The 15,305-nt window shown below is 47.7% G+C and overlaps 1 pseudogene across 1 annotated transcript; it reads right to left on the bottom strand.

Moving 5' to 3' along the window:
• Positions 1–100: 100 nt before the first annotated feature.
• On the bottom strand, positions 101–13,815 carry LOC311374663 (E3 ubiquitin-protein ligase TRIM47-like; annotated as a pseudogene). The gene is made up of 3 exons: positions 12,787–13,815; positions 10,451–10,549; positions 101–214 (listed from the first exon to the last, which is right to left on the bottom strand). The product of its transcript is annotated as an E3 ubiquitin-protein ligase TRIM47-like (transcript).
• Between the last annotated feature and the right edge of the window lie 1,490 nt (positions 13,816–15,305).

The following is a 15,305-nucleotide window of genomic DNA, read 5'->3' as shown; positions in this document are numbered from 1 at the left end:
TTCTACCTCATCTCCCAAATCAGTCTTAAACAAACCTAAAGTCTGACGACAGACTTTTCTCAGGCCCCTAACCCCTGACCTTTGACCTTCGACCCCTCACCTGCTCGGCCATGACCCTCCAGTGCCAGCTGACCTGGGCGGCGGTGGCGGTGGCGGTGGCGGCGAGGTCGCGGGGGGGCAGGAAGGACAGGACGTCTCTACGTCCTTCCTGACCCTAGCCGGTTTGATCCTGAGGGGTTGCTCGTCAGTCCTCATGTTCAAACCATGCTTCACCGTGTGACTTGTTCTTCTGCACTGTTCATCCAATGTCTTCAACTTTATTGGTAGTTTCATGTTGTTTTACGTTTATGTTTTAACGCCCAGGAACCGAGGCATCGTGTGGCCATCTGGTGTCAATTTCGGGACAGTGTGACACAGGCATTAATAAATTCTATAAAACCCTCACAGACGGAGCCCAACCCTCCTGAAAGAAAACATGATATTATTATTAATGTTAAAGGTCCCATGGCATGAAAATTTCATCCCTGACCCTGCCGTGCGTCTCTTGAGCCAACCGCTCTGTGGCGCTCAGAGCTTCACCGCGCCGCGAGGCTAACCCAAACACGGCCGCTAGCCAGTGTGAAGCTAACCCAAACATGGCCGCTAGCCACCGCAAGGCTAACCCAAACACGGCCTCTAGCCACCGCGCCGCGAGGCTAACCAAAACACGGCCGCTAGCCACCGCGCCGCGAGGCTAACCCAAACACGGCCGCTAGCCAGTGCGAAGCTAACCCAAACACGGCCGCTAACCACCGCAAGGCTAACCCAAACACGACCGCTAGCCACCGCGCTGCGAGGCTAACCCAAACACGGCCGCTAGCCAGTGCGCCGCAAGGCTAACCCAAACACGACCGCTAGCCACCGCGCTGCGAGGCTAACCCAAACACGGCCGCTAGCCAGTGCGCCGCGAGGCTAACCCAAACACTACCGCTAGCCACCGCGCCGCGAGGCTAACACAAACACAGCCGCTAGCCACCGTGCCGCGAGGCTAACCCAAACACGGACACTAGCCACCTCGCCGCGAGGCTAACCCGAACACGGCTGAAGTGAAAACTGTATAAACTTTGTGTTTTTGCATGGTAACACTCACCGCAAATTACCACGTTGACATATCCAGAGAGCCCTAACTAGCCGATAGCAGAACGGATGCATGCACAGCCACTGTGGCTGGTGGCTGAGAGCACATCCATTCTGCTATCGGCTCTAAGGCCTCTCGGTGCGAGGCTAACCCAAACACGGCTGCTAGCCACCGCGCCGCAAGACTAACCCAAAAACGGCCGCTAGCCACCGTGTTGCAAGGCTAACCCAAAAATGGCCGCTAGCCACCGCGCCACGAGGCTAACCCAAAAACTGCCGCTAGCCACCGCGCCGCAAGGCTAACCCAAACATGGCCGCTAGCCACCGTGTTGCAAGGCTAACCCAAAAACGGCCGCTAGCCACCGCGCCACGAGGCTAGCCCAAAAACGGCCGCTAGCCAACGCGAGGCTAACCCAAACACGGCCGCTAGCCACACACACACACACACACACACACACACACACACACACACACGTCAGACCAAGACACACACACACTGTTATAATGTATGAATATAATTTAATGTAATATAGTCGTGTAATACAATGCTGTAATGGAATCCATAGGGTACCTTTAATGCTGTAATGTGCCTTTACCTTTAAGACTCTAATGTGCCTGTACCTACTGTACTATCGGCTCTAAGGGCTCTCGGTGCGAGGCTAACTCAAACACGGCCGCTAGCCACCGCAAGGCTAACCCAAACACGGCCGCTAGCCACCGCACCGCAAGGCTAACCCAAACACGGCCGCTAGCCACCGTGCCGCGAGGCTAACCCAAACATGGCCGCTAGCCACCGCAAGGCTAACCCAAACACGGCCGCCAGCCACAGCGCCGCGAGGCTAACCAAAACACGGCCGCTGACCACCGCGCCGCAAGGCTAACCCAAACACGGCCGCTAGCCACCGCAAGGCTAACCCAAACACGGCCGCTAGCCACCGCGCCGCAAGGCTAACCCAAACACGGCCGCCAGCCACCACTCCGCGAGGCTAACCCAAACACGGCCGCTAGCCACCGCGCCGCATGGCTATTTAATAACTGATGATTTAATAAATTCTATAAAACCCTCACAGACAGAGCCCAACCCTCCTGAAAGAAAACATGATATTATTATTAATGTTAAAGGTCCCATGGCAGGAAAATTTCATCCCTGACCCTGCCGTGCGTCTCTTGAGCCAACCGCTCTGTGGCGCTCAGAGCTTCACCACGCCACGAGGCTAACCCAAACACGGCCGCTAGCCACCGCAAGGCTAACCAAAACACGGCCGCTAGCCACCGCAAGGCTAACCCAAACACGGCCACTAGCCAACCGAGGCTAACCCAAAACACGGCCGCAAGCCACCATGAGGCTAACCCAAACATGGTCGCTAGCCACCGCGCCGCGAGGCTGACCCAAGCACGGCCGCTAGCAACCGCACAGCGAGGCTAACCCAAACACGGCCGCTAGCCACGGCACCGCGAGGCTAACCCAAACATGGTCGCTAGCCACCACGCCGAGAGGCTAACCCAAGCACGGCCGCTAGCCACCGCGCAGCGAGTCTAACCCAAACACGGCCGCTAGCCACCGCAAGGCTAATCCAAACACGCCCGCTAGCCACTGTGCCGCGAAGCTAACCCAAACACGGCCGCTAGCCACCGCGCCGTGAGGCTAACCCAAACATGGCCGCTAGCCACCGCGCCGCGAGGCTAACCAAAACACGGCCGCTAGCCACCGCGTCGCAAGGCTAACCCAAACACGGCCGCTAGCCACCGCGTCGCAAGGCTAACCCAAACACGGCCGCTAGCCACCACGCCGCAAGGCTAACCCAAACACGGCCGCCAGCCACCACTCCGCGAGGCTAACCCAAACACGGCCGCTAGCCACCGCAAGGCTAACACAAACATGGCCGCTAGCCACCGCGCCGCGAGGCTAACCCAAGCACGGCCGCTAGCCACCGCGCAGCGAGGCTAACCCAAACACGGCCGCTAGCCACCGCACCGCAAGGCTAACCCAAATACGGCCACCAGCCACAGCGCCGCGAGGCTAACCCAAACACTAGCCACCGCAAGGCTAACCCAAACACGGCCACTAGCCAACCGAGGCTAACCCAAAACACGGCCGCAAGCCACCATGAGGCTAACCAAAACACGGCCGCTAGCCACCGCGCCACGAGGCTAACCCAAACACGGCCGCTAGCCAGTGCGAAGCTAACCCAAACACGGCCGCTAGCCACCGCGCCGCGAGGCTAACCCAAGCACGGCCGCTAGCCACCGGGCAGCGAGGCTAACCCAAACACGGCCGCTAGCCACCGTGAGGCTAACCCAAACACGCCCGCTAGCCACCGCAAGGCTAACCCAAACATGGCCGCTAGCCACCGCAAGGCTAACCCAAACACGGCCACTAGCCAACCGAGGCTAACCCAAAACACGGCCGCAAGCCACCATGAGGCTAACCCAAACACGGCCGCTAGCCACCGCGCCGCGAGGCTAACCCAAACACGGCCGCTAGCCACCGCGCCGCGAGGCTAACCCAAGTCTCCTCAGAGTGTATCTAATGTACCCCTCTCCTCCTCCTCCTCAGAGTGTATCTAATGTACCCCTCTCCTCCTCCTCCTCAGAGTGTATCTAATGTACCCCTCTCCTCCTCCTCCTCAGAGTGTATCTAATGTACCCCTCTCCTCCTACTCCTCAGAGTGTATCTAATGTACCCCTCTCCTCCTCCTCAGAGTGTATCTAATGTACCCCTCTCCTCCTCCTCCTCCTCCTCCTCAGAGTGTATCTAATGTACCCCTCTCCTCCTCCTCCTCCTCCTCAGAGTGTATCTAATGTACCCCTCTCCTCCTCCTCCTCAGAGTGTATCTAATGTACCCCTCTCCTCCTCCTCCTCAGAGTGTATCTAATGTACCCCTCTCCTCCTCCTCCTCCTCCTTCTGCTCCTCCTCAGACGGAAGAGGAGAAAATGTCTTCCTCTAACTCCCAGTTTCTCATTTGGAGCGTGGGGAGAGAGAAGCCGTTTCTCAATTTGCGTTCTCGTGTGTTCTCGTGTACTTGCGTTCTCGATAAACGTCATCAGTGGTAGCCCAAGCACTGTTCCAATTCCAAGTACGCGAGTACGCGAGTACTGTCGTAAAACCCGGAAGTGTTCTCGATGCGTTCTCGATGAGGCCGTTCTACCGAGGATGCATCGGAGGTGACTCGTGTGGACTTGGGACCGTTAAATATCCCAGAATGCATCATCGAGTCCGCTGCTGTTCCAATTGCAGGTGCGTACTCGCGTTCTCGGAAGTCTGTACTTGAAAGTCCGGACTTGCCAAGTACGTACTTCCAAGTCCGCGAGAACGTAGTCCGCGTACTTGGTATTGAGAAACGGCTTAAGTTTAGTTTCCTCAACAACGCGTCCTCTCCTGGCCCCGCCCCCACGGACACGTGTGTGTGTGTGTGTGTGTGTGTGTGTGTGTGTGTGTGTGTGTGTGTGTGTGTGTGTGTGTGTGTGTGTGTGTGTGTGTGTGTGTGTGTGTGTGTGTGTGTGTGTGTGTGTGTGTGTGGTTCTACTAACGTGTAATTAACATAACATAATTGCTAGGCATCGTAACATAATTTCCTGTTATAATGAGGCTGATATAGTTATAGGAACAAATAATAAAGCTGTTGAGAACTCTTCTATTAAAGCTTCATTACTCTTTATAATTAGTCTTATAAAGTTATAGCAAATACTCTTTATAATTAGTCTTATAAAGTTATAGTAAATACTCTTTATAATTAGTCTTATAAAGTTATAGTAAATACTCTTTATAATTAGTCTTATAAAGTTATAGTAAATACCCTTTATAATTAGTCTTATAAAGTTATAGTAAATACTCTTTATAATTAGTCTTATAAAGTTATAATAAATACCCTTTATAATTAGTCTTATAAAGTTATAGTAAATACCCTTTATAATTAGTCTTATAAAGTTATAGTAAATACTCTTTATAATTAGTCTTATGAAGTTATAGTAAATACTCTTTAGAATTAGTCTTATAAAGTTATAGTAAATACTCTTTATAATTAGTGTATAATTAGACAGACAGACAGACATTAGTTGATTGTTAGTTACAACAGGTACAGTTTTGCTGCTCGACTGCGGAACTAAAGTCGGGGACTCTTTTGGGGGACGGACGCCCTGTTTTAGCAGGGTGGTAAAACAAGCCATTAAATCAACACCTTTAACTCCACCTGTGTCTTCCGTTGATCAATACACCTCAGATTATTACAACATATAGTATGATCATGCGTTTTATTCGTACAAACAGAACGTGTGTGCGTTTTAAACTCCCCGTTTTAATCCCGCTTTGCGTGCGGTCCCGTTCCTCGCCACTAGATGTCGCTGTTCAGTCTGTTCCCATTTTACATTACACCTTTATTAGACAGTGTTCATATAAAACATATTATTCAGTCTGTTCCCATTTTACATTACACCTTTATTAGACAGTGTTCATATAAAACACATATTATTCAGTCTGTTCCCATTTTACATTACACCTTTATTAGACAGTGTTCATATAAAACATATATTATTCAGTCTGTTCCCATTTTACATTACACCTTTATTAGACAGTGTTCATATAAAACACATATTATTCAGTCTGTTCCCGTTTTACATTACACCTTTATTAGACAGTGTTCATATAAAACATATATTATTCAGTCTGTTCCCATTTTCCATTACACCTTTATTAGACAGTGTTCATATAAAACATATATTATTCAGTCTGTTCCCGTTTTACATTACACCTTTATTAGACAGTGTTCATATAAAACACATATTATTCAGTCTGTTCCCATTTTACATTACATTACATTCAGGGACTTTAGGGATTCGTTCTAAACCTTTTAAGAAGACGGTGGTGTCATCGGCCAGTTGGCTCATAATGATCTGTTCATCGAAAACATTCAGCTTGACAACATCAGAGTTTAGAATAAGAACGGCCAACATTTCTTCTGCCTAAACAAAGAGGAACGGGGAGACGTTGCGTCCTTGTTGAAGCCCTCTATTGACGGTGAAGCGAGGGGGGGGGGGGGGGTGCTGCTGAACTAGTGCTGCCGTTGTAAAATGATTCTGTTATGTTACAGAATCGAGGTCCAGATCCGTACATATGCACGACTTTAAACAGGAGCTGATGTTGTGACGTATCAAACGCCTTGTAGGAGTCAGGGGATAAAACGACCCCTTTGTCCTCTAGCGGACGGCTGTGCTCCAGAAGGTCACTAGCCTCATATTGTTACGTACAGACCTGTTGCTCCTTTGAACCGTTTTAATGTGTCAGTGTAAATGTAGGTTAGTCATTTATAATCGTTGTTTAATAGTGAAACTGGACGACAGTTATCTAAAAATAGATCTAAACTAGATAGATTAAATCTAAAATATAATCACAATCTTAACAACAAGCGTGACGCTGTTAGGTTTATTTTATTACATGAATTGCGTTTCTTTGAACACCGATCTGGGTAACCTGTGGCGTGATAAGGAGCTACGGTAACCATGGGGACGATATATCCCGCCCACCGGTGGAGCCGATACCGGATATCCGGATCTAGACTTCCTCCTCCGTGGGCGGGTCATTGTGTACAGTCCGACCAGCAACTTTAAACGCAAGTATTGAGTTGGAGCTTATGTTTTAATTTGCAGACGAGTCTGACGTTGCTCTACTCCCGTTTTCTACACACGACGTGTTTTAATACAGTTTCATGTTTTTAGAGCTTAACCGAAGTTCAACTCGTATGAATTCGCCTTCCTGGCCACAGAAAATATATGCTGCGTGCAGTTCTCGTTTTGTCCACCAGAGGGCAGGCGTTGACCGACTGAATATTGGCGTGTGTGGGAACGTTTTTAATTTGTAACTTATTGTATGAAAAAAATCAAAACGTTAAAAACAGCGGTGTTCGTCTTGTATTGTGGCCTGTAATGTGTAGTTATATATTTTTATTTTTAGAGATTAAGCGAAGTTCAACTCGTTCCTGACCACAAAATATATGCTGCGTGCAGTTCTCGTTTTGCCCACCAGAGGGCAGGCGTTGACTGGCTGTGAATCAAAGCGTGTGTGGGAACGTTTTTAATTTGTAACTTTATTAATATAATTATATTAAAATTAATATTATTATATAATTATTATATTATTATATATTATTATACTTATTAAATAATAATATAATTAATTATTTAATAAGGTGCAGCACATTTCTCCTATAAGAGCACAGACTCCTCCTTGTTCCGCCAGTAACCAATCACAGGGCTTGCCTGTTTTGCCAAAGTCATTTGTCTTGTGGCACGCAGCTGCTCACCTAGCGCAGATAAAGCGTCGTCCGTGTAATTAATGAACCTCTGTTGATTATAATAAACGCAGTTCATCCAGTCTGCGTTCTTCACCAGCCCGATCATTGGGGAGAGAGCTTCAACCCCTCCTGCTCCCTGGTTCCTAGCCTTGTATTTACGGGCTGCTCCCCTGGGTTGTCCTCTACGCTCCGTTTGTTTGGACAAATTCTTCTCTTTACGACCCTTCTGTCCCAACACCTAGGAATACAACGGTCGGGGTTCACGACAAACAAATGCAAATTCCAGATGCCTGTCTTTGTGACGTTCTCACCCAAAGCACAAGGATCAATAGACAGCTGGGAGGAAATGGGCGGGACAATCAGGGTTGAAACTGAGGACACTACAAGTTACACAAGAACAGACAAACTCATCAAACAACAATTCGGATATGTAGATTTTTCCATCACACTACCTTTTATGGCTGGCGCTGAGCCATGTTCCCGTCCCGTCAATACAGTCTGTGGTGATGTTCCAAATGACGTTGCATAACTCCTCCTCCACCCGCCCAACGCCGTCCGCCTCTGTACCTTCTTCACTGTTGTGGAAACATTGTCCTCCCCGTTCCACACGGAGACGAGTCTCTTTAGGGGCTGATAATTCAGCGACCTCATTGGACGGCGTTGTGTCCGTCCCCCGACGTGACCTCAGACAACAGGGCGTGGCGTGGTCAGCGTTACTTCTACGGAGATATGTGCTGTAGTCACGGGGCCCTGTGGAGAGCAGACACTGGGCTGAACACGCCGCCACAACCCAACAGTCATTTAGTTTGCTGCTGGCGTTGGGCTTCCTTCCTGCTCCAGCAGCCGCTGCGTTGTTCCTTCAGTACAGAGATCCCAACGTTATCTAGTGTTTGTTACCCAGAACGCGTCCCGACCACTTCTAGTACACGTCTGACAGTCTTCTGCTGGGATCTGTTTGTGTTCAACCCGTTCAGACCAATTGTTTGACTTTGCCGTCTTGTACGGCCGCTACAGCAGTAGTTGTGGTTTTAGCACAACGACTGTTTTAATGGGCTCATGTTTGATCTGTCTGAGTGTTCTCATTGTTGAAAAATTACTGTTTCTGATTCTGTTCATTACTTCAGAAAGGATTGACTGATTTGTAGTCGTAGGTATATCAGAGTCTACGGTTAATATTTTATTTGCCTTGGTTGTAACATTATCCTCTCCTGGTTTGGTTGTGGGGGTCGTTATTACCTCGTCCTGCCCCCCCCCCCCTTAAACTGCAAAAGACCCGCCTTCTTTGCTGAAGGTCTAGTCAGTGTGTCTGACAGACACGGTCATAGCACTAGAGGAGCAAGTAAAGGACAGCTAGCTTTACCCAGACCGAGGTCCAATCTACTGAAAAATACCATCATTTACACAACTATTTCATTATGGAATGAACGACCAAAAAAACATACGTTCTAGCAAAAATAGCAAATACAACTTTAAAAAGTCTGCAAAAAAATCATGTGGTCCATAATGTATATACATTTTTAATGTTGTCATTTCTTTTTGTAGCCTTCATATCTTTTTTAAAAGTTTTTATTAGTCTATTTCTATTTGAGTTTGACATAAGGTCAAACAAGTGATTGTCTGTTGTCTATATTTGATGTTTGGGACCCAGGAAGACTAGCTCTCTCTCTGGTGTGTTGCTAATCGGGATCCTAATGAATCTAATCTCATCTAAATCATCCTTGTTAGGATTAGGACAAAAGTGATGATCGGAGCCCTGGAGAATAAAATATGTTAATGTGTGAAAATGGACAAATATTGTAGCATAAAAAAAACATGTGATTTACCATCAATAGGTATTTAATATACATTTCAAATTAAAAATGAAATCTTAATAAAACCTGCTCAGGTAACCCTATGGAAGATCTTAAAAGTCTCTTCCTTCTATGGTTTACCAGCATCAACTTTTAGGAAGCCCCATAAAAAGGAGGGGAGACGGGGGGGGGGAGGAGGGGGAGACGGGGGGGGAGGAGGGGGGAGTGGGAGACGAGCGAGAGAGAGAGGAGAGAGAGAGAGAGAGAGAGAGAGAGAGAGAGAGAGAGAGAGGAGAAGAGAGAGAGAGAGAGAGAGGAGAGAGAGAGAGAGAGAGAGAGAGAGAGAGAGAGAGTAAAGAGAGAGAGAGAGAGAGAGTAAAAGAGAGAGAGAGAGAGTAAAAGAGAGAGAGAGAGAGAGAGAGAGTAAAAGAGAGAGAGAGAGAGTAAAAGAGAGAGAGAGAGAGAGAGAGACTATAACTGCCACAGAAACTACAAAAAAGGCCTCCAAACCTCTGGCCCCGGACGAAAACAACTTTGTGTGTGTGTGTGTGTGTGTGTGTGTGTGTGTGTGTGTGTGTGTGTGTGTGTGTGTGTGTGTGTGTATATGTATGTATGTATGTATGTATGTATGTATGTGTGTGTGTGTGTGTGTGTTGTGTGTGTGTGTGTGTGTGTGTGTGTGTGTGGTGTGTGTGTGTGTGTGTGTGTGTGTGTGTGTATTTATGTATGTATGTATGTATGTGTGGTGTGTGTGCGCCCGCCCGCCTGTCCGCCCTTTTTTTTTTCTACAGCCGACACAGAGACACTGAGTGAACCCCCGCGTCTCCCACCACCCCCCTACCACAAACCCAGGGAGGAGGTCCTCCTGGGTGAAGGTGGACCTGAAGGTGTGGATGTGTGTCAGTGTGTCTGAGGACCCTCCTACACCTCGGGACACTCTGTAGAAGGACAGAGTGCCAGCAGGCCGGTCCAGATACACTCCTACTCTGGTAGAGCCAGCGGGGGGGAGAGGGAGGACTGTCTGACTACCGTTATACAGGGCAAAGTAACCACCATCATCACAACGAAGTTTCCAGGACTTGTTATTCCATCCAAGCAGGCTGTCATCACCCTCTCCTCTCCTTGTGATTCCTCTGTATGTCACTCCTATATCAACATCTCCTTTCCTCTCTACCTCCCAATAACAGCGGCCAGTCAGAGCCTCTCTACACAACACCTGGGACCAGGAGTCAAATCTCTCTGGGTGATCCGGATACGGACTGGTCCTCTTCAACCACCGTCACCTTTCTGTTGTCCTCAGACAGAGAGAGGGAGTCTGTGGGCTGTGTTTGGGTCCAGTGTGAGTTCACAGGCATCTGACGGGAGAACAACAAATGATATTATTCATAATTCCCGAGATATTCCAGGTTATTCGCCCAAAATCCCCCCATTCGTTTGCATTGGAAAATTCAAAAAACGCTGATCATGATATTATATTCATTGATATACGCTGATATTATATATATTATATATATTGTATATATTATATAGATATTTATATATTATATTATATAATATCATATTATATATAGAGCTCCAGGAGTCGCAAACGGCAACAATCACTTTCTCCTCCAAGCTGCGGTTCACTGCGGAGTGCAGGGAACGGTTGGCCCGGCTGGTTGAACGCTGATTGGCTGTTTACGTTACTTCACCCACGTTACTTCACCCAGGGAGTGAACGCTGATTGGCTGTCTCACGCGAATACCGCGGCAAGTTGAAATATTTCAACTGCAGCAAAAAATGTTCGCGCTGCGAATCCTCGTGAACGCACTCGCCCGTGACAGGGCAAAATGTCGCGCCGTCAATCAAATCTTGCCGCAGGTTTTGCCGCGACAAATTTCGCCGATTTGCGTCTCTACGTTGAACTTTGTATGGAATCGTGTCGCGCCGTTGCGTTTGGTGTGAACACACAGTTACGTCCTTGCGGACCCTCCTTGCGTCCACCACAAGGGCCTGACGTGCGCCTCCCAAAAAATGTCACCTTCCGTCGAGGCGACGCAGCAGCCAAGGGCTGTGATTGGTCCTTCTCACTAAAACCCGACGTAGAACCATAAAGGTTCACGACTGCGTTGAAGCATCTGCGTGGTCGTTGCGTTGCGTGAACGTTGGACCATAATCAGCCCTTAACTGTTGGACCAGAGAACTGGTAGGTGTGTACACAACACACACACACACACACACACGTATATCTTAGTGCTGTCAATTGATCGCACAATTTGCTGTGATTAATCACGATCAATTGCTTTTTTTCTCTTAAAGGGACACTGTAGCATTTTAAGGAATGTATTAGCTCTTCCCAGGTTTAAAGAGCTAATGAAGGATTACGATTTTTCAAAAGGACTCTGAAGTTGCCTGCTTCCTTATCACAGGTAAGTCAATGTGTCTAAAGTCTAAATTACAAGCCTTTCTCATTGCTTGGTTGTGTAATTCATTACATAGGCAGCATAACAGTAGAACATGTATAGTTAACAGCCTCATTGGTGGATAGCAGCATGGTTAATGGTAAATGAACTGCATTTATACAGCGCATTTCTTGTAACCAGTGGCCACCCAAAGCGCTTTACAATATTGCCTGACATTCACCATTCATACACACACGGGAGCAGGGGGTTGAGCAGGTTAGGCGTCTCGCTCAGGGACACCTCGACACTCAGCTAGGAGGATCCGGGGATCAAACAGCAACCTTGTGGTTACCAGCCAACCCGCTCTACCCCCTGAGCTAAATGCCGCCCTATAGGGATCTAGCATAGGCTGTTGATTGAATAAGGGTTGCATCTCTTGCCTACTACCTCCCACGATCCACTGCCTCTCTGTCCTCTCCCTACCGTTGAATCACCTAATGATGATGATCTGACAATGCACGCACATCGTAAAAATACACAAAAGGAATGTATCACTACTTATTAATTACTACTAATTTATTAATAAATTATTACACATAGTTCATGCGTTATATAAGCACAAAAAAAAAGGGAAAAAAAGTGTGTTTGTTGTGTGTCAAGTTGTAAGTTGTTAACTGATGCTATAGGTTAGACAAACCACATAGTAATGTTACCAATAAAAAACCCAATATAAACATGGCAACATAATTCACTATCTTGCTCGAGGAGTAATTATTCATACATGCTCACACTAATGATTTAATGGAGTTTGAAATTTGTTTGAAATTGCGTACCTCATCATCACCCGAAAGAAAACTTGATGAGGTAGTATTGGATGACATGTTTGTCATAGCTTCTTGGCACATACTGCCTACCGTAGTTGCAACCAGCTTGCAACGTCCATTTCAAAAAGGGAGCACTATTCGTTTGAATGCACTATATAATTTTACCAGGAGATGGGAGTAATTCCTACACAGTGTCCCTTTAAGCTATGTAGCTTCATCAAACATGCTTTCACCTCACTTTACACTGCAGCACTCACAACATTGTCTTCAGGGAAAACATTTTACATGTTTAATTTTGTTCTAATGTAAAATAAATCTTTATATTTAAGAATATTGTAACATTGAATGTACATTTGACAGCCTAAATCAAACCAAACAGACACTTACACTTGAGCTTCATCGTCTCCATGTTCAGTGTCTCCTCCAGCTGATCCAGGGCTCTCCTCAAGGTCCCAACGTATGACGGAGGACGGACCTCCACCGTCGTCCAGTCCCTGGTGGGTGGAGGATCCTTCAGGGATCTGAAGGTCTGGAGGAGGTGGAGGTGGTCTTCAGTGTGTGAGAGCTGCTTCACCTCTGATCTTCTCTTGGTCAGATATTTTATTTCCTGCTCCAGCTCTTTGATGAGGCCTTCAGCTTCTTTCTCTGTGGATTCAGTTTCTCTTTAACCGTTTGGTTGTGATCATCCTGGCACTTTTCAACAGAGCGCTTCAGAGCAGTGAAGACCTGCAAACCATCGGCTATCTCTTTGTCTGCGTCTGCTTTGCTCCGTCCCACTGTGTATCTGATGTCCTTAATCTTTCGTGTCTCTCCTGGATCATCTGCTGAACTTCAGCCTCTATCTTCCCCAGCTGGGCGTCTTCACTTCATATTCCTCCTTTAGAGGTACAACAGGATGGGACTTGTGGTCCATCTCTGTGCATAACTGACACACAAACACCTGTTCAGTCTGGCAGAAGAGCTCCAGAAGTCGTGTCGTGTTTATTACACATCCTGTCCTCCAGACGGTCCATAGGCTCGACCAGCCGATGTTTCTTCAGGCCTGCGGACTCTCTGATGAGGCTCCAGGTGGGTTTGGCAGTAAGACATGAAACACGTCAGGCAGGACTTCACGGCCTTCAGCTGGGTCCCAGTACAGACGTCACAGGGAACTTCTCCTGGTTCAACACAAGGCTGCTCTTTGACTCTTCTAACTGATCAACCATCCCTGATAAGAGGGTATTAACCCGTAAAGCTGGTCTTGTGTGGAAAAGCTCGTTGCAAACAGGACATTTGTACCGGACTTGTCATCCCAGAACGTTGTAATACAGGTTCTACAGAAGTTGTGTCCACATGGTGTGAAGACTGGGCTGTTGAACACATCCAGACAGATGGAACATGAAAGTCCTTCTCAGACCAGGAAGTAGCAGAGGCCATTCCTACAAGACATGGATAACAATAGTAAAATAACAGTTTGAACTTGTTCAAATACAAGGGTTTTATATGTTATATATTTTCTAACAGGAGGTTGGATTAGGACAAATACTGATACTAATGACCTGTCTCTGTACTGTCTATCCCCTACCTGCTCCTTAATGACCTGTCTCTGTACTGTCTAACCCCTACCTGCTCCTTAATGACCTGTCTCTGTACTGTCTAACCCCTACCTGCTCCTTAATGACCTGTCTCTGTACTGTCTAACCCCTACCTGCTCCGTAATGACCTGTCGCTGTCCATCTAACCCCTACCTGCTCCTTAATGACCTGTCTCTGTACCGTCTAACCCTACCTGCTCCTTAATGACCTGTCCTCTCTACTGTCTAACCCCTACCTGCTCCTTAATGACCTGTATCTGTACCGTCTAACCCCTACCTGCTCCTTAATGACCTGTCTCTGTACCGTCTAACCCCTACCTGCTCCTAATGACCTGTCTCTGTACTGTCTAACCCCTACCTGCTCCTTAATGACCTGTCTCTGTACCGTCTAACCCCTACCTGCTCCTTAATGACCTGTCTCTGTACTGTCTAACCCTACCTGCTCCTCAATGACCTGTCTCTGTACTGTCTAACCCCTTACCTGCTCCTTAATGACCTGTCTCTGTGCTGTCTAACCCCTACCTGCTCCTTAATGACCTGTCTCTGTACTGTCTAACCCCTACCTGCTCCTTAATGACCTGTCTCTGTACTGTCCTAACCCCTACCCGCTCCTTAATGACCTGTCTCTGTACCGTCTAACCCCTACCTGCTCCTTAATGACCTGTCTCTGTACCGTCTAACCCCTACCTGCTCCTTAATGACCTGTATCTGTACTGTCTAACCCCTACCTGCTCTTAATGACCTGTCTCTGTGCTGTCTAACCCCTACCTGCTCCTTAATGACCTGACTCTGTACTGTCTAACCCCTACCTGCTCCTTAATGACCCGTCTCTGTACTGTCTAACCCCTACCTGCTCCTTAATGACCCGTCTCTGTACTGTCTAACGCCTACCTGCACCTTAATGACCTGTCTCTGTACTGTCTAACCCCTACCTGCTCCTTAATGACCTGTCTCTGTACCGTCTAACCCCTACCTGCTCCTTAATGACCTGTCTCTGTACTGTCTAACCCCTACCTGCTCCTTAATGACCTGTCTCTGTACCGTCTAACCCCTACCTGCTCCTTAATGACCTGTCTCTGTACTGTCTAACCCCTACCTGCTCCTCAATGACCTGTCTCTGTACTGTCTAACCCCTACCTGCTCCTTAATGACCTGTCTCTGTGCTGTCTAACCCCTACCTGCTCCTTAATGACCTGTCTCTGTACTGTCTAACCCCTACCTGCTCCTTAATGACCTGTCTCTGTACTGTCTAACCCCTACCCGCTCCTTAATGACCTGTCTCTGTACCGTCTAACCCCTACCTGCTCCTTAATGACCTGTCTCTGTACCGTCT

Source organism: Micromesistius poutassou (genome assembly GCF_964030765.1).
Source record: "Micromesistius poutassou genome assembly, contig: SCAFFOLD_5598, whole genome shotgun sequence".
Taxonomy (NCBI): Eukaryota; Metazoa; Chordata; class Actinopteri; order Gadiformes; family Gadidae; genus Micromesistius; species Micromesistius poutassou.
This window is presented reverse-complemented; position numbering and strand designations above follow the sequence as displayed.